The 20,414-nt window shown below is 40.6% G+C and overlaps 1 protein-coding gene across 4 annotated transcripts in view; it reads left to right on the top strand.

Moving 5' to 3' along the window:
* Positions 1-20,414, top strand: part of bmpr1ba (bone morphogenetic protein receptor type 1Ba) — a 159,904-nt gene that overhangs the window by 9,018 nt on the left and 130,472 nt on the right. For 2 of the 4 annotated variants that reach the window (XM_088628616.1, XM_088628613.1), the window contains exon 2: positions 11,407-11,457. The gene's annotated coding sequence lies outside the window, so the exon portion shown is untranslated. Of the gene's footprint in view, positions 1-11,236; positions 11,257-11,406; positions 11,458-12,521; positions 12,546-20,414 lie in introns of those variants that run through there. The other 2 variants (XM_088628614.1, XM_088628615.1) reach the window with 2 other exon arrangements.

Below are 20,414 nucleotides of genomic sequence, written 5' to 3'. Positions count from 1 at the left end.
TTTCTATTTAGCACTATGTTTTAGAACAGTGTAAATGATTAGTTGTTGGGGGCACTCACATAACTGGTAGAGTTTAGCTAAAGTAAACCTTTCCTCCTGTTGTCTTTACTTATGCTTCAGGCAATAATGAGTTTTAAGCAGGAACTGAGCCAAAGCAAGAATCAAGTCAAAACAAAGGACAGTGTTTGACATAAACTTTGTTCAAGGTTCATTGTCCCTTTCCCTCCTGTTCATTCAAAAGGATGTGCGGTGTCTTGGATTTCTTCAATATCTTACTCCTGTAATTATCACTGATTTAACTAAGACGTGTTCAAACTGTTTTGGTTGTTATTTGTCTCAAAACTTTGATTTGTTTCTGATTACAAAATCTCTAATTTAGATGTGAATTGGATCTGAATGCTTAATTGTACTGGGGCAGTGTGAGCTCTCTCTGGTCAGTGTTGTCAGTGGTTAGTGGTTAGGACAGCTGTTTCCCCAATTTTGCTATAACCTGTTTCACATACAGTAAGACTAAGATCTGTCTCAGCTGGGGGATTTTCCTAAAAGTCAATTACCATCAGGAAAACTGAGTTAAAAATCAAGACGCTACATCTCAGGAAATTAGTCTGTTTCTGGCTTTGACCTGAACTAATAATAGTAGTTCTGACTTGGATTACTACTCTAAATAAATTTATTAACCATGGTTTCAGGGACTCATTAAGTTGCCCCTGGTTGCCTAGAGAGTTTCAGGGATCTGCTTGAGACCTTGACAGTTAGTGCCCTTGAGTTTTGTGAGCAGCATGGACCCCATGGAACAGCAGGTGGTGTTTGTGCTGTAGGGAACATTTGTGTTTGCTTTGGGTTAGAAGGAAATTTCCTGCTTGAGATTTTGGTGGATCCACAGCTCTGAGTCTAATGCATACTACTGTATATTTCAAACCTGAATTAAGGCAGAGAAGAATTGTGTTTTGAGTAGTAAGCTTTATTAGGGAAACGTGCCTGGCTGAGGAGACTGACAATCTGTCTGTAAGGAGGTCAGACCTCTCTTTTAATCTGGGATGAACCAGAGAGTTGCAGCTAGGGTGAAAAGGAGTGGGGGGAGGGAAATGAGTTTGCAAGATGTGTAACATTTATACATAATGTAGGAAGGCGGAAGTGGCCAAGACTAGGTTTTGACCTGCTCACAGACATCTGTTTAAAAGCCTGTTACTTAGCATTCCTTCAGTTTTGCACTATTGCCCATTATTGAGAGTATTGCTCTTAAATGGTCTTCAAAGACACAGCCTTCTTCCACTCAGCTACAGTACATCGTCTCCCATAGCTCTGGTGAAGCCTGCAGTGTTTTAGAGGTGTGTTTACAGTTTGAGGGCAGCAGCAGATTCAGATGCACCTTGACCCTCTTTGAATTAAACCAGAATGGTCTGCAGTCAATCTAGAGTCACAAAGAATGATGCAGTGCCATACCTTTGTGCCTTTAACGGGAGATTAGGCTGTAATTCACTGTGATCTAAATCCAGTCTTTCCATTGCATGCTTCGTTTGGAAATGGAATAGACTTGGATGTAGATTTCATGTGTTTGTGTGACCAGACAGCATGGTCATAAAACAGTGAAGACCGGAATCGGTTAAGCAAAGTATTCACTGTAGGGCAGGGGACTGAAGTTACAGATACCAGCAGGTTGGCTGTTGCTGTTTTCTGCTGTTCACAGCTAAGTGGATATCCTTGTATTGCAAAAGCTGAAAGGATAAACATGTGACTTGTGCAAGATGGATTAGTTGGGAAGGTGTTTGTGATTTTGTTTGTCTCACTTAAACGTTTCCATTCTTTTTCAGCCCACTTGTCCCGAAAATAGCAAATTCTACAGTGTTTAAGCAAATTAGAAGTCGTTTATTTGTAGCTGGAAGAAACAAGCAGTTTGCACTAGAGCAAATATAAACTTTGAACACCCTCCAGTGGGGCCTCTGCTTCTCTGCTACTACTCTAACTTAGGAAAGTGAGAAGAAGCACAAAAGACTTCAGGCCCCTGGTGTTCCACAGTATTTACTCTGAATAAAATAGCCATTGTACATGTGTCAGTGTTTGCAAAGATGTGTACACTGTGAGTCAGCACCATTAATCCTTCTGTGCTTTTTGTCATGGCTTTATTCTACTGTCATAGTTTTGATGGACTTTTTTAAATGGGTGTTTTGGGAACTGAGCAAAGATAAGGTGAATAAACAGATACAGTTAGTTAATTTCTGTTTTATTCATATTATTTCAACAATGTATCATTCAGTCACTTCTCCTTACTCATTAACCGAGTCTGCCTTTTGCAAGTAAGGATGATGGCTCTAGAAAGGTGTTTCACTCATGTTTACAAAGTCAATAATGAACCACGAATGATAGGAGCTGAACAACTTGGTTACATCTGCTTCTTCTCTAATGTCAGCTTACAGTAATTTAGCAATTAAGCATCAGTTGGATTGATTAATAAAGCCATTGTTCACCAGCCTGAGCATATCCTGCATGTCCATTTGATTGTTTCCTCATGTGTCTCCTTTCTGGCCTGCGTATTTATCCTCAGAGAAAGCAAAGGAGGAGGAAGAACCAGCTGCGGTGGTGGGGCTTCTGCATACAACCGCTATTTTCTTGCATTGCCCCTGCGGTCCTTAAGTTTTCCCAAATGTCAGCTTCGGAACCTTCTCCCTTTCAACCCTAGAAGATTGTAGAAATTATCCCACTGCCTTAAGGTTGTTCATTTTACCCCAAGGACACGTCTACCAGACATAATTACATATGGACCACTTCTTCGGTATTAGGTGAACCTTTAACCTGCGCTTCCTCTCTGATAATTACAGGAAATGAAAGTAGCCAATGAAAAAACAGGTCCTCCACGCTCGTTAATGAAAACAGTAGTGCCACTGTTACTGGGGCTTGTTTGGAAAGCGGTGTAGGTACTGTAGGTTATATAGTGGCACAAGCACGTTATAGCTGCCTGTTGGATTCTAGAGCTCTAGTCCTGCAGATGGCTTTGCTGTCTGACAGGTTTTCAGTGGAAAATTAACGGGCAGGCACAACTGATCTACAGTATCAATATTTGTTAAGTAACAAGGAAAATATGTTAAAATATTTTTTAAATGGCTTTGGATAAAACATTTCTTATAAAGTAGTCTAAATGTTTTTTGCAGTTTAAGCCTTGTAACTGTTTTTTATGAGTTAAGAGTTAAGTTAAGGCGTCCTGGTATTCCACACGTGCAGTTGGGGACACATGGGCCCCCATGTTTTCAGGCACTGGCTGATCCCAGGAGAATGAGCTCACACAGGAACAGAGCCACATTTTCATTTGAGTAAAGCAACAAACGTCTCTGAACTGGTGCAGAGCAAACTTCAAAGATAGGGTGCAAAATATCACTCTCTTGTGCAACTGTCCGCTTCAGAACAGTGTGAAAATGTATGTGTGGTTGAGTGTTTCTGACCTGGCACTAGGCTGTGTGGGACTATTGTGTCAATATTTGCCTGTTTTTTTTAATAAGGTCCTTTTAAACAAGGGTTAAGTTTGTGAAGCAACTGCTTTAATTTAAGTTAAATAAGATTTAGGTAATTCTAAATAGCAATGTTTGTATGTATAGAAACTGGAGAAAAAAGATCATGATATGATGCTGTAAACCCTGGCCTATAGACCTGCTTATATTTTTGACTGTGGCTCTTAAAACATTTTGATATGGCAGTTAATGCCAGGCTAAAATAACTCAGTTATACTTTATCCAGATTGCATAATTACCATTACAGTGTGGTTTTTCTTTCTAATGAACTGAGTTTGAAAAACACTGAAATGCAGGCCTGAATGGGTGTTCTGCTTTTATTAGTAGTTCTGTTTTGCAGTTTCAGTCTGGGACAACAAGCCAGTTACTGCACCAGGGACTGTGAAATGTGTGCTCAGTCCCAGTGGGGTCATAGGGGCTCTTTGTTTTTGTTTTTTTGTGACTACCTCCCCTTCCTTTAAACGGTAGTTTCCTGTAGTCACAGAGTCTTCACTAGAACTAGTGAAAATCATTCATTGCCCTCTGGAGTTCAGAGTGACATTTTATTAAATACAGTAACTTCAGACATTAATTGAACACCAGGCAAGGTAGGCAGCTGAGTGTGTTATGGGCCAAGAATGTAACATTTAATATTAACATTTATATTAACATTTGTAAATTTGATCGCAAAAGCATGTAGTCCTACATGACAGAAGCAACATTTCCCAGAAGGCAAGTGGTTGGACTATGGTTAATTAGCTAAAACCTTGGGTTTTGGATTTAACAGGATGTGACAAACACATTTCTGGATCTGTGCTGATTGTTTATCATGTGAAATGACCACTTTTGAGGAGGTGAGTGTGGAGATGTAGACGTCACTGTGTCTGCTGTGTGTTCAAGTTGTGTGAATGGGGTGTGTGTAAGACGAGGCGACTATGAGAGTGGGATGTGCGTATGGAAATGTAGAAGGCACTGTGTGTATGGAGATGTGAAAAGTCTTGTGTCTGGTATGTGTGAGTGGGTGTGTGTGTCAATAGGCCATGTGTTCACTGTGTATAATGTCAAAGACGAAAAGACATAAGGGACTGCTTTGCATCAAAGTCTAAAAAAAAAACCCAAGGAAAATCCTTCTATTTTATGGGGTTCTTATTTTACCAAAGAAGAGAGAGGCATTGAGAGAATTTTTTTAAGGATCTCACCTTGAACTCAAACCCAGAGCAAGGCCTGTACTCTCTATACAGTACTTTCCAAAATAATGCAAGATGTTGAAGGACACATCCTTCTAATTGGAAATGGCTTCTGGTGGGCCGGGGAAGTAAACGGTTTTGTACAGTATGTGTGGATTTTCTCTGGGTGCACCAGTTTCCTCCCAAAGTCCAGAGACATGCTGGTTTGGATGCAGTGTGCTGGCATCCTATCTGGAGTGTAGACTGACCCTGCCAGGGTTGTAGACCTACTCTGCCCTGGGTTGCAGTCTGTCCTTGGGCTAGGGTAGTTCAGCCTTGTCCTTGGGTGTAGTTCAGTTTTGTTCCTAAGCTTTCAGGATGGGTTATGAGTTAGTGTGACTCTTACTAGGAATAACTGACTTTTTGAAGGATGAGTGGATGTTTGGTAAACCCAAATATACAAGGCGGTAAGGAAAACAAATGTAAAAACTTGTTTACATATTTTTTACCAAATGTAAAACAAATTTTAACACACCTAAAAAATTATCACTTGCATAAAAGTTTGAAAAATAACTGCAGGATAAGGAATTTAAAATAAGCTCAGTTCATCAACTGACTGCACTGTGCTCCAACCCAGTAACAGGAACTGAAGGATGGTGTCAGTCTGGAGTTGGGTAGCTCCACACTCTCCCCCTCTCTTGCCTCAGCGCTGCTGTGCGTCCGTTCCTCCCCTCTGTCAAACAGCAGTCGGGGCAGCTGGCCCCCTGTCCAGCAACAAATTACAGGTCCTGGGAGAGGATATGCAGCGCTGTCTTCATTGAATCCAGGATGCAGGGTCGTGATTTACAGATGCGGCAGCAGAGAATTGTCCTCTTTCAGATCCTTTTACTGAATATGTGTGCAATGTGACTTTCAAGTTATGTGAGGCAGTATAGTATGTAAATTTGTCCTGCTTCAGGCAGACGTGTGAGTGCTACTGTTGAATCCTGAGGCTGATCTGGGTTGCTTGACGTGAAATCAGTTCCTCCTGCATGCTGCAGTGGAGAGGTCAGAGCAATGCAGGTTTTGCTAGGAGAAACCTATCGGTTTAAGTTAATAGGATCCACAGTTGTCTTAAAGAGGAACATGAAAGTATTTCTTTCAGTTGGTGAAAACACTCCATGTCTATTTTTATTATCAGGGTTTAATATGAGGTTTGAAACTGGTAAATAATAGCAGGGTGTTGAAGGCAAGTTGTCCGGTATTATATGGGGTTTTCATCAAGGAGGAGAAAGTTAAACTGGAGGATTAGGATGAACACATTTTTCTTTATATCTACATTATTTACAGTAACCTATAAATGTAAAGTGTGTAATAGTACTAAGGTGTTAGGTTTGAAACTGGGTGAGGTTTTAATTTTTTTAATTAAAATTAAATGGAAATGATGAAATTCATTTGGCATTCATACTGTATATTTCGTGTCATAATTTAATTTGATATAAGATTTGCATCTTTATATAGTAAAGTACTGAGTGTCCATGTGTCTTTTCTCTTCTTGTCTGTTGGAAGTCTGTGTGTTTTTCAGCAAATGAATGGCTGGGGTTTCACAGATCAGACCTGTGACTGAGAAAGTTGTGATAGCTCTTCATAAATATTTACAGCCTAAGCCACAGGCAGTTTCACTAGCACTGGAAGAAGGGAGAGAAGAGAGGAAGTGAAGCGGATTTCTTTCTTTGCAGAGATCCACATGCCAGGAGTGCCGTGAACGCTGTAGGGAGTGGTACTCTGTTTCTCTCTCTCTCGAGAAACTACGCTTTATTGCCATGCACCACAATCTGATCAAAATAAACATTTTTAGTGGACTTACAGTATTTTGACATTTTGTTTCACTAGCTCTTCCACGAGTCAAATTACAGTGCAGGAGCTATCTTGCGATCCATCCTGCCTGCACCTCTAATTCAAAATTTCTAGCTGGTAGTAGATTCGATTGTCCCTTCATGATCATGATGGTCCTCTTTTGCAGCTCCTGCATCTTCTACTCCTTCTCTCCTTAGAATCAACCAACCTGCTTATTAAAATAAGGATTTCTTTGATACTGATACTACCAGAGTAGGCGCAGAATTCCAGGAGGATTAGTCAGTGGACACTGATTAAAAACATGTTCCTTGTATGGCAGCACCATATAAGCCAGTGAAAATTGCAAAGCGTTGCTTCCTTATGTAACAGATTTTCAACAGCAAAGCTGTCAGTAATCCTCTCAAATCTGATCACTGGTCCCACTTTGTTCATCTGGGAGTTTCATAACTTTGGGGGAAAAGGAAGATTTTTAACTCTACTAGTAGAATTCTTTTTATGGAAACACAGAGTGAAAGCTTTTTAATTCTTTCGTAGTAAGTTTAGTAGAAGCATAGTATATGGTCATTGACCTGGTCCACTACCACTGCACTTTAAACTTTAAGAGCTGCAGGGTTTTGTACAAATCGTCGCTGATAAAGCAAAAATACCTTAATACACGTTTGCCTAATATTTTGTAATGTCATGCTTCTATATGTGCAAATGTATTCCAAATAATGTAGTAAGTGTGAGTAAATTGTTATTGTTTTTATACTGTGTAAGACCCTACTGTATGTACATCTCCTTACACCTGAAATGAATTAAGCTGGGATAGAGTGGATGTTGTTTTTCAAGAGCAGTTGAGCACTTTTTTCACCTGTCTCATTTATTCTTATACCTTTCAAAACAACAAGTTTTTATGTCCAGTCTTAGGCATGCACAGCTCAGCAGACTGTAATTCCCAAGTGCCTTTGCTGGACTGCATTAAGTTATGTCCATAATGCATTAAGTTATGCATTATGTCCATAATGTCACGTCAGCCTGTGGTGAAATGTGAACAGTGCCTCAGCCTCGGGCTGCTTTGTGTTCTGCAGTGAGCTCGCCTGGAGAGTGTGCTGCTGTTGTGGTATGGACACCATGTGTTGAATTTGTTACACAAAGAGCCTCTGGAGCTGCTAGACAAGAGCTGAACTCCAGGAAATGGTGTGGCATTGAGGTATGAATAATAGTTCAGTGCTTAAAAAAGAAAAAAGGCATCTGATAACAGCCCTCTGGCCATTGATTATAGAAAGAGTAAAAAATGGCAAGCTAGTCTGCAAGTGACAGCTTTGATGCCGTCTCCTTTGTGTGCTACAGAGCTCTTCTGCACAGTCTTTCATTGTCCAGTTGCAAATGCAGTCACCAGATGAGAATGCTGGAGTTTTATTTTCTTGTTTTTATGTGCTGTAGGTTTGAACGCCTCACTTTGCATTTGGAATAGTCATGTGTAAGAGGAGACGGGCCAGAGAGGAGGCTGGGAAATAGGGTGTCCTGGTACAAAATGTGGAAGGATTTGAAATTCCCTTCCTTTCTCCCCCTGAGGTGGGAGACAATTCTGTTTAAATGTCAGTATTTGGTGATCTGTAGAGCAAGGCAGTTGCAAAGGCCTTTGAAGTTGTGGATCCAGAAAAAAAGCATCAAAGGCCCATCTGCACTCCCTAGGTCAGCCGGGAATGTTGGGGTTCAGAAGTGCTCTGACATTGGAGGAGCAGGGGGGGAGGGCTGCAACTGCAGTTGTCTCTGAAGGGAGATGTCTGTGCTGATGGGTTTTGCTGTGACTGGCCTTGAAATCTGAAAATATTTGCCATGATTTTCAGAAAACACCAAAGGGAAAATGAAGCTGGTCACTGTTCTTCAGTCCCATTTTATTAATAACAACTAGTTCAAATTCACTCCTGTCACCTGATCTGTATGCAGTACAAATAGGGCAGTTTTGTCTTTGCTGTCTTTCAGTTTTAATTATTTAGGGCAGACTGAGTCACCTTCAGACTACAATATTATATTGTATGAACTCGTTGTATGTTGAATCAGAATCGGGCATGGCAGTTGCTGTAGCTCTGATTCCTTACAGCTCCGGGTTTTGATTTCAGACTGGGTGCATACAATATAGTGTACTGCACTTGCTTTCATTTCTTTCATGTTAGTGTGGAGTGTGCTGTTTCTAGCTCTTTAAGAAAATGCTATGCCATTAGCATGGAATAGACAGTGAAGACTCAGATGAGATTATTGAAACACCCTTGTTAAGAGAATATCTGCAATAAGGCATTAAAAAGGCAACAATTGGTATTTTTTTCAATTCTCATTTGTTGAGTGTTTGTTGCCTCAGTGTTTACTGTATATACAGTATATAGAAATTGGACTTTTACAATATTCAGTGGTTGGTCATTGTTGAAATATTGCTTGGGTATGTAGGGTGGGATACTATTGTTTTTCCCAGATTTAGAAATGGGATAATATTATAAACTATCTGCTGGGATTTTACACTAAATATTTTTAGCTCTTCCGTTTCTTTAAGAGCAGGATAGTGATTTTTATACAGTACATACTGTACATCAATATTTGCTCTTTTGTGTCATGACGTGCTGTCAAAACCTTTGTAACACTTGAAGGTTCATGTGAATACAGTTTAGAAACAGCAGTTTCCCAAGCCGGAAGGGTATTATATAATTATACAGTAGTGGCACTCACATGTTACAATAGAAAATTTAGTAGAGAGACAGAATAATAAGCCCCCAGCAAACCTTTTGATGGCTAATTGTCCAAACTTTCCTTTTCTGACTCAGTGCAAAGAAAACATGAAAAGGGACTAAACAGGGAATAAACGTCTCCTACTTGGATCTGATGGGTTTTCCAGGTGTGCAGAGCAGTCCACCTTTGTCCATAAACAGTGCGCTGGATATGGGCAGACTGCGACCTGTCACATGTGCAGGTTAGGTCATCCCTCCTTGTATATTAATCATTTGTTTTTGGAAGCTGATGTAGCACCTTAGTAATGATGGGTTTTTCCTTCCGGTATGTTCATTTCTTTATTTGTAGTATTCTTGAAGATATCTTTGGATAAATCAAAGTTGGTATAGGGGTTCGGTCCATCTGATGGTGTGGTACAGCTTCTCTTATTCAACCTGGTTAATCAAGATCACGACTGCTGTTTTGAGCGGCTGATGTGCTTTGTGTCAGACCATGTGTTAGATGAAATGACATTTAAAAGATAATTGTGAAATATTAATCACGCACTCTTCATTTTGGAGTTTGTTGAGCTGCAAGGTAGAGTGAATAATTACAAGGAGCCTTCTGGACTGGTGGCAGTGTTTGTTTGCCGGTACCTGATCTCTGCCTTCTGGGCTCTCTTTTGTCACCGCTCGCCAGTTGTTGACATTTGTTTTCAGGTAACAAAACGTTATCACAGAGTGAAGTCAATCATCCCCGATTTCTGCAAATAAAGGTGATGCCCAGATTCTGCACAATGGCAGCTTTATAGGAACGGAAGCCTGCAAGAAACACACCAAGAAAAAAGGCAGTTGTCCCTCCCTCCCTTTAGCAGAGGTCCTGTAGCAGAGGGAAAGTGGTTTTATTATTTTGCATGGTATTGTTGCCTGAAGCACTGAAATGACATACACCTTGGACCCCTTTAGCCAGCTGATGTGAATCTTGGTACAGTACACAGTACCTTTGCCTTATCCTTTATCAACATTATTAATGTGTCTACATGAAAACGTTGTGGGTGCCCTTTTCTTTTCTCTTACCATTTTAAATTCCCTGGGTGTGTGGCACATGAAATCCCAACATTAAATGTGTTTAGCAGGGCTGGAGTGGCTCTGGTAACCCTGGCCTCTGTTCGCTAACTAAAAGTTTGTTCTGGTAATGACTGTAGTACAGGCATGAGGGGGGATAAACAGAGAGTGGAAACAAAGAGCAAAATGAACAGGAGCCAGAACCTATACAGTAAGTGTGTTTCCAGTTGCTTCGCTCTCTCCCTTTTTAAAATACATACAGTAGGGGTTTTTGGAACTGTTGTGTGGTTACGATTGCAGGAACAGTACAAGTTTTAACTCTGCACCCTTGATCCTTGATGTTCAGGTCTGCTGAGTTGACAGTGAGCGTAGAGGAATCATCAGTGATCAGAGTAGAGTGTGGCATTTTTTACCACTTCAATGCAAATTTTTCTCTCCTCCCTCTCTAATTTCACTGAAATGTATGTTTATTGGGTGCCATTTGTTTTCCAGATAATTTGACCACTGTTAATTTCTAGTAATTTGTTTAATGATCTTAACTCTCTCTTCGTTGCAAATTATTTCAAGATGTTGGCTTCATGCGCCTTTTCCCAGAAGGTCTTTAAATTGTTGAAAGATGGAGAAGCCTGGCTTCCTGTTATTAGAAGAACCCTATGCCTGTGGTACCGGAATTCAGCCAGGCAGCAGTGCTCTTCAGAAGCAGATGGTCTTGATGAACGCAGATGACAGAAAGCTGTAATTTCTCCATTAGAAAACGTACACGCTAAACATTGCTTTGTTGGATAAAAAGGCACCCATTAATTTCAAGGGAATTAATTACATTATAAAATGTCAATTTGAAAGAAGATTGAAGTAGCTAAGTCTACCGTCTCCCCAGGGAATGGATACCACTCTCAGAGCAATTCAGTCTTTAGTGTTTCATCATCAAACCCTGAGTCAAAGAACAGAAGAATGAAAAATGAATTTTTTTGCAATTCCTGTAGTCTGTGTTGGTGCAGATGTGCAACCGGAAAGCGATTAGGTGCTGTGGTAAGTGATACCTTCTGGTTATAATAAGCGGATACGATTCACACTAAAGCCATTTGTAACAAATTAGTTGTGTACTGTATATTGTTTCATACATATCTTAAGGACTCAAATGAACTTCCTCAATTTTCCTGATTTTTATCTGTCTTTCAGGAAAAGAGGCTGGCAGAGATGAAGGGAAGACACACTGCTCTCATCTGTATGGTAAGAATGAATTTAAAAGGAATGAACTGTGATGGGGCTGGCATTTTCTTTCTGTTGTTTCAGTAGAATTTTTTGTTCATTTTGTTTTGCCATAGTCTTTGTAGCACAGTATCCTGTTTGTAGCATGATGGCCAGGCCTATTTCTGTGTTGTAAATGAAGTCGCAAAGGTACTAATGATTTTGAATGTCAGGGATTTTTCATTGAATCCGATGGGATTGTTCAGCCTATTCCGGAACATCGTGCTTTTGAACACATCTCTGTGTGTCTTCCAGTTTCTACCTAAAGTTGAAACTCTTTGCAAGGCAATAATATCCTTTTTGTACAATGGTGACCGAAACCCAGTGCAGTATTCAGAGTGAGTTTTTTTTTCTAGTGTGTTAGTTGTAACAGTACTTTGTTTGGTTTCAGTCTTCATTTTTAACTATTATGTCCAAGCGGTTTGACAGGTTTTTTTAATCTCTTGCCCATATCGTTATGCTGAAGACTTGCCTGATCACTCTGATAATTGTTTTGGCCTGAATAATACACTTTTTCGGCTTATTTTTTTTAAACACAAAGCTTTGCAAATTGTGGAGCTTTGCCTTCAGGTGATGTAGTGAAAAATCAGTAAAGTTGCCTGGTATTTTGAGTCAGGTGAAACATACAGTAGGTTATTTTCTTAATATATATTTTTTACATGCCCTGGGAAAAGAATAGAATCACAGAATGTTTGCACCTGTGTTCTTGAATTGCTCTGCTGAGGTTCTGGGCAGTTCCATTCTGGAACAGAGCACATACCCTACTGTAATGCAACTACAGTAGGAAGCATTTTTCCCTGGAGGACAGCCTGAGAGTGCTTTGTAAGCTTTTGTCTTTGAAAAGACATTCCATTAAATCGTAGACAAGTTGTTGCTGTGATGCTTCAGACGTCATCACAAAGAGGTGGGACAGTGTCAGTATAGTTTATTTTGATGGTTCCACTTCAGGGTGAAATTTTCTTTCTGGTGTGTGGAGTCTGCTGGACAGTCCTCGGTGGATGTATTCCAGCAAGATCTCCTGTTGGAAGACGGTCAGAACTTCTGTGAGGATGCATTCTGAAACACACCAGGTAGCGGGCGAACCCCAGAAATATTCAGATGCCCGTCCTGTTGTTCTGGAATGTTTGTGCAGAATCTGCAGGAGAGTCACTCACAGGAGTGGGAGTGCTGCTGTACATATTGCCAAGGAAAAAGCACATCAGTTAAAAAGATGTATTTTTCCTACGACATTGCAAGTATGCATTTCTTTTGTGATGTTTGTCATTGGCTCTGTTCTTTGTAGTCGTTTTGCCTTGATAACCTTTTTGCTATACATTTGTCTTCTTTGGGGCGATTGGTTATTCTCATTCGCAGGGAGACAGCTGGAATCTAGTAGCAGAGAAAACGGCAGAATAATGTGCAATTCATTGATCATGGCTTGATGTATATTAAACTACATTAGGTTCAAATAAAATTATACCCCAGCCAAGAGTTATCGCTCGTTGTTGCCCTGTGTGTCTGGAGTGATATCACACAGAACTACTGAATGTATTTAAAATGTGAGTCATGACTTTAGAGCGAGATTTAATCTAATTGCATGCAGATAGAGAGACAGATGATAGGAAAATGTAGTTTCCTCTTAGGAAGCCAACTGCTCTGCTAATAATAATGATGTCATTTTAAAGCCTGATTCAGGTGCTGGAACCCAGGCTGTAAATCACTAATGAGTGGATAATGGCGCTGCCACTTCACGTGATACCACATTCATAGTTTTTGGACATTTTCTGAGAGCCTTCTTTTTTATCTTCAATGTGACGATCCGCTATCTTCTCCGTTCTGAAACGTGCAGTTTTGTTTGAAAAAAGCACCTGGTGGGTAGGAGATGGGAGGACTTGTGGTATCATAGAGGGGCTCTCTATCAGGACTTACTGCAGATGTGCTACACTGTGTACTCTGTGTCATTATTAAAGGTTTGAATTGAAGTTGGATTTGTGAGCCAGGTTTCACGAACACACAGATTCTGGCTTAGAGTGAATGAAGCCTAGTACTGACTTCTGTTGTAGATACAGTATGTAGACACAGATATACACTGTATCCAGTACATGTTGTTAAAAATATTGTTACTACAAATACTGTACATAAGATACAGTGCAAATAGTATTAGTACTTTATGAATGTTTATGAAATTGTATTTAATCTTATAGTGACACCATCAATTATTATGAATATGTTTTCTTCTGAGGATTGAAAGAAACATTTTTTGGCGCATTACTCATTCAATTTTCTTGCTTCATTCATGGACAGTCTAACAAACCAATTTTCTATTCACTGCTTTCTGAGCAGAAGAAAATGGGACCAAAATTACGCTTGGAACACCTGGCCTCCTTCATATTACGAGATGCCTGATTCTAGATCCTTTTGAATACCAGTTAATTATGTAACTAATTAGAGCAGGGTTAGCCCATTTGGCTCAGTTTCTCTGCAATTAAAAATTTACATTTTTTATATTAATAATGAAAAAAAACCTTTGCTCAATCTCCCCTTTTTCTCGTATATGAAATATTTTGTTCAGAATGTCAGGTCTGATATACTGTCATATGCACTTACACAGATTGCTGGCTTTTTATATGGTTTTGTAGAACACATGCTTGATGCAGATTGAATATCGAGTCTCATTAGAGCACAGAAATCTGCCTGCATACTAAATGGATTAGAACAACTTGTTTGGCAGAAGGCAGATAACCACCCAGACAGGGAGCGGATTGGAAGCCTCACACTGATGCTTATTTTGAAACCTAAATAAGAAATGTTACTTAATTTAATCTGCGGCTCATCATGTCTTTCTCCAACGAGCTGGAGAAGTAGTCTGTTTTTGTCCTTCCTTCAACCACAAGCTTCTGCAGATGATCCAAGGTAGCGGATTTAATTTGTCTTTGAACGTTCGCAGCCATTTCGCCCCTGTTGTTACTCAAGGGTAATTGACCCAAGGAGTTCGTCCAGCTGTTTCTTGAAAGAAAGCAGGATATTGGTTTTGACAACATGGCTGGGCAGCTTGTTTGCTTGTCATCCTCCTTCTCAGGCCAGCTTTATGCATCATGTTGCACACTGTATCGTGTCAATAAGAATCTTACCTTATTTTGTAATCGTTGTTCTTTTGCTAATGTTTGCAGCAGGAGTAAAGTTTTGAGTCCCCATTTTACCCATGTGAAAGGTGCAGAAACACTTACTCACAGGAGATAAGTGAGCTTCAGAATGTGATCATCCTTTGGCCAGAAGATAAATCAGGACTTGATCTACACTGAGTTATAGCTTTTACAATAAGCAAGTCTTTACCAAAGTCCGCAGTTGAAAGGCAGAAAACCTGAAAATATAAATACAGGAACTTCAGGGGTAAATATGGAAACAGAATGTCCAAAGGAAACATTAAAGTGGAGACTCCTTTGTGTTTATATAGCTTTTGCACGAAAACTACAGTAGCACAAGGCTGGGCCTTGTTGGCACCTGAGGGCTTTCAAGCCAAACCGTAGGAAAGGTGTTGGTGGACCAGGGGAGACCATTTGAACTAAAGGCCCTAACCTCACTCGGCCGTTTTCTGTGAGAGTGTTGGTGTCCAGGCTAGTGCGGTCGACTAAATTTTGCTCTTTCCAAATTTCCCTCCAATCAATGGAATTGTTTCCCATTGTTTCCATGGCTTTTGCAATCTCCAGAGGTTGCGGAGATACCAGCTGTGTTTGTGTGGAGGGTGGCGCAGTGACCAAGGCAGATCACCGTGCCTAACCATGCGGAGGTTTACTGGAGGTATGCAGTACTACACACTGCCGCACTTTCATTTCTTTCAAAACTGATCGGAAACGCTATTGAAAACCACACGAGGATCCCCATAAAGAAGCAACCCCATCACCTTATTCCTGGTTTAGGATCACTTTCAGGCAGAGCAGCAGTCCTTGGTCAGATCTAGAAATGTTTTCTGAACCACGTTTTGTTTTTTTGACTGATGATAAATATCTAAGCCGGGGAAGAAATAGAGTTATTAGGTTTTATGTCAAAGCACTTTCCTCTGGGTGGTAAAATCGATGCTTAGGAGCACTTTGTTAAAAAAGGAACACTCTCTCTCATCCTAGCGTTAATCCCGCATCAGCAGGGTCTGCTTGTCGGCACGCCCGTCTCCATTTGGTGGTTTGAACCAAATCTTTGAGCTGACGTTGCCATTAAATGCGACCAAGAATACTCCAACCGGCACATCGCTCCGCCTGCTGTCGGAGAGGGGGGGGGGGGAGAACAAAGTAATGTAGCCAGTTCATAGAGGGGGATTATTAGGAGGCATGGGAAATTTGGCCAGGACGTTGGGGTAACACCCCAACTCTTTTCGAGAAACACCCTGGGATTTTTAATGACCACAGAGAGTCAGGACCTTGGTTTTACGTCTCATCCAAAAGACAGCGCTTGTTTACAGTCTAGTGTCACCGTCACTATACTGGGGCATTTGACCCACATGGACCGCAGGGCTCAGCTTTAGTGGGTTGCTGATTGTAAGTTGCAGGGTGACATGGCTGCTGGCATTAAAAAAGGAACACTAATGTGAGAAATTGAGAAATCTTCCATTAATGATTTTTTTTTTTTTACAATGCAGGTCATAGGCAAAGTTTCTTTCAGGGATTTCACGGAATCTGACGAAAGCATGACCATAAAATCCCAGGCGGTAAAAATGCAGAGAGTAAATATTGTTTTGCAATCAGACAATTGAAATTTTTGCAGCTTTTTACAGGTCCCAAATTGTGGGATTTGGAAAGCATTCACTGAAATGCAGGCTCTTACTGATATGCACTACGTATTCTCTTGTTACTAAATCATAGCAGCTGCTTATCCAGCACATGTGACCTTGAAATCCACTCTCAGTGGTCTCCCACCGCTGTGCTGTCCCATGCCAGTCGCTTTTCATCATTCCTACAAATTACATGTTACTGAGCCAAAGGATGTGCAGATTGCCAATTTAACTTAATTTAACTGCCTTGGCACATTCAGTTCACCTGATGAAGTCATTCACTTCGCTGTTGAGGGTCAAGCGAACAGCAGTAACTCCTTCAACTGGAGCCCAGTCACCTTTCCAGATCCGCTCTGTGGATGGCCGTTGCTTCGGATGGTTTGTGACGATGACGTAGACGCATGGGACGTCATACAAAAGTAAGGGACATGACAAAGTTGTTTCATGTTTTGAAAAACAGTTAAGACAAACTGGAGTTTAAGATTTGGGTTTTATTTCTCTGCCTTGGGACGTTAAAACTGAAACTTCTGGCCTCCCCATCGTGACCCTGTAGCTGTGCAGCCATCGGCTGTTTGTCTTGGCTTCTATTAAGCATTACGGACTCGCCTCCCAGATTTTCACATGCAAATAGGAAATGGGATTCATTTTAATGTTGTCATAATTAAGCACTGCTAATTTTAAAGCCCGTCTTTTTGGGTCCAGGCGTTGTTTCACAGCCCCCAGTTTGTTTTGATCGGGGCTGCCTAGCGATCGCCGTGAATGGCGTCTCTCCTGTATAAACACCGTCCCCCTCGCGGTGCTGACAGGACAGGGGCTGAGAGCAGGAACCCCTGCCAGAGGTCTGCAGGGTAGGAAAGCGTTCAGCGGGCTGCTGCCGGGCTGGAGCAGAGCTGACTCCATGGAAAAATCTTGTGCGTGTTGAGAATGAAGCTCACCTGCACGCAAACCAGTGCGTGCGAGCAGGCAGCAAAAACAGGCAACATGTGAGTCAAATAGGGGGTTCAGCTTTTGAAAAGCAGACAGAGTTAGGAGTTGTAGAGGATCCTTCTCTGGGGTTTTGAGACTTACAGGGCCGAAATTGAAGTGGGCTGGCAGAGGTGTGATGCCAGTGAGCATGAAACTGTGATCATGGTGTTAGAACGAGCTCTTCTTTGGAACATATACATTATGTCCAATGGGAGAAAGAGTTTCTTGCATCTTAACTTTCTCCTGTTGCCCTATTCTAGATATTGGCATTTACATTAACGTGCAGGTTCACAAATTGGCTTTGTATTTAGATGGTTTTAAAACAAACAAGCAGGGGACTACGGGTGTTGCCCCCTTATGCCGTGATAGGGAATGCGCATGTCAAGCAGGTGGTACAGAGACAAAGGATCTGGACATATTTCAGAATTCAGTGACAAGGGGCACAATCAATTTCTATGTCCTGATCATTCAGTCCTGATCAAGTGAAGAATACATACAACAGGGACAAAACAATTTTATTGTAGTAATAAATTATTCCTAATATTTGTAAAATAAATCCCATAAGATTCTGACGTTCTTCACATAGCACATACTGTAGCACATAACACTGGTTCAGGTGGAGAAATGAGAAATAGCTTAATCAATTGAACTAAGGAGGCAATTAGCGAGGCCAGCATGTATTGGCCTAAAGTAATATTTAGCCAGGACCTAAGGGTTAGCAATGTTACTTTACAAACAGCCGTGGGATCACTAATGACCGAGAAGTCTGAACCTTGGTTTAATATGTCATATGGAGGAAAGCACTTCCACAGCCTGGGATAGCCTTCCTTTCAAAATATTACAAAGACAAGTTTCTTTCAATAGATTTTTTTTTGCATGTCACTGTCAATCAAGTCAGATTTAATTTTTCATTTTCCCTTTTATGAAAATCTAAGCTTTTAATGGCTCCTTCTTAAATTTCAACATTACCTTTATTGTTCTCTAAAAATTGATTTGAGTAATCAATGCTATGGAAGACGAAAATGGACATTTGTATTTTGTACATGAGCATCTTTCTTTAATTATAAAATTAAAGAATGCTCTGCTGTTGACTAATTTCTTTTGAATTTTTAACCTTATTTTATGAGGCAACAGTCTGTTTTTTACAGAAACAATTCACTGATACCAGGAAATGTCCCAACTTTTCTAGAGCTTTCTTTTGCTCACTGCTCTATATTCATTGGTCAGTTACAACACCGACACCACAGAATCACTCTTATGGGCTGACACCTTTCAGGGTTCTCTGCACTGACTTGTTAAAACTGTCATTGATGTTGAACCCATTTACAGATATTCTCCTTTTCCAAAATGTTTTCAGAAGGCAAATGGATGGACTTGTAACAATCATTTCTGGTTTCTCACAAATGCATTCCTAATGAACACCAGCAAAAATGTCTGAATGTGAAGTGCAGTCTGCACTTAACATTCAATGCAGCACTATTCTTCTAAATAAGTTTAAATTGTCTCATGTGTGTCAAGGTTTCTCTTCACCCTTTTACTTTCTTTTCAGATCTACAGATTTAATGTGGTATTTACTTTTACTACTAAATGATTAAAAACTAATAACACTTGAAATAACGATGGGACAAAGCTATCCATGTTTTTATCTATTGGCTTGATTAGACAGCACTTCCTCTTATTTTGATTAAGGATTATTAATTGAATAATCTGCATGGAGAGACCCCCCCCACTATGATATTTTGGCTAGAAGCAGAACTGGTAGGCTGAATGGTGCTATAATTCATTGCTTATGGGCTCTGTGGAGACATGTGAATTACCAGAGGCTCAATTCTTCCTGCTAATTTGATCAGCACAGTGGAGGTGGTGAATACTGTTTCTTCCTATTGCTTAATGGCTGGTCAGTAACAGAAAGAAAGTGGACATTGTTTGCTGTTTATTAAAGCAAGCTGGACATGGAGTCCAGGATGGAGAGACGTTTGGCTGTCTGGGTTGAAAAAAAAAGTTTGATTTTAAATAATACAAAAATAAAAATCTCAACTGTGTTTGAAGCTTAACTGCTCAGATTTGGTTGAGTGTGGCTGTTTCTGGTAACAGCTGGCCAGTAAATACCTGTGAAATCACATTGGCATTGTGGCTGGCTTGGGCACCATCAGTAAAGGGCAAGTCTGCAGTGCTTTGACAGGCTGCCAGGCTTGCTCTGTAGTGAGCTATGGCCTATGCAGGTCTGCTGTTGAACTGTAGAGCCTTTTACTGCAGTTATTGCTAAAAAGTGCTTGAGCAGTACACAGTGGTCTACCGCTGCTGTTTGTCTTCTTGTCACCCCTGCTTGATTGAATTAGAACATTAATGAGACAATATTGTTCCTTATTTCATTGCACTGCTGTCTTAATGTTTATGGGCATTTGCAAAGTGTATCAACACCAGAATGAACCATCTGTGTTATGTAGTTCATTAGGGTAATATATAAAGGTTAATACCTCCCTTTTCCAAATTTGTCCTGTTGATCCTGAAATTGATTTGGCTTCATGCATGGTGTTGGAGAGGGAGTGTAACTGGGAATGAACAGGAAAATGTGCCTTGGAACCTACAGTAAATCCTAGCCAGTGGTGAATCTTTAAACATATTTTTTTCTGTGACAATCATGACCTCTCATGAAAGTTCTGGTTTGTGCTCTGAGGTAAGAATGACTTTCTGCATAAGAACGAGCTTTTGTGGATGTCCCGAGGAGCTTTTATTTAGAAATAACTTTCTGAAGCACAGTGTTTTACAGTATCCAATGTACAGTCCATAAACTGTAAACAACAAATGCCTAGCTCATTAGGTGCCCAAGAACTGGCAAAGTTTCAAAGGATTCAACTCTTCAGTGCCCAAGACCCAGAACATGTCCATTTTACCAACTGTCTGTTGCCGTCGGTCTTCAGAATGCTAGCAAATGTTTAATTCAGCAGGTGCTGTGTATCTGTGCACATATACTGTAGCAAAGACGTCTTTGAACATAAGGTTATGAATGAATGCAGCCCATTGCTTGGTTACTGGTAACTCAGTGATCTGTGGGTTTTGCGCACATGTGTCTTGAAAGAAGTCAGTGTATTCACTTCCATAACATGGCTGGCCAGCTTGTTCCAGACTCCCACACCCCTTTTTGTAAATAAATGCTTCCTGTTCTCGGTTTTAAAGTAATTTCAGCATAGCTTCCATGTGCGTCCTCTGGTTTGTGTTTTACTGTTGATTG

This window comes from Lepisosteus platostomus, chromosome 4 (assembly GCF_059453375.1).
Source record: "Lepisosteus platostomus isolate fLepPlt1 chromosome 4, fLepPlt1.hap1, whole genome shotgun sequence".
Lineage (NCBI taxonomy): Eukaryota > Metazoa > Chordata > Actinopteri > Semionotiformes > Lepisosteidae > Lepisosteus > Lepisosteus platostomus.
Note: the sequence above shows the minus strand (reverse complement) of the source record. Positions and strands in the feature narration are given on the sequence as shown.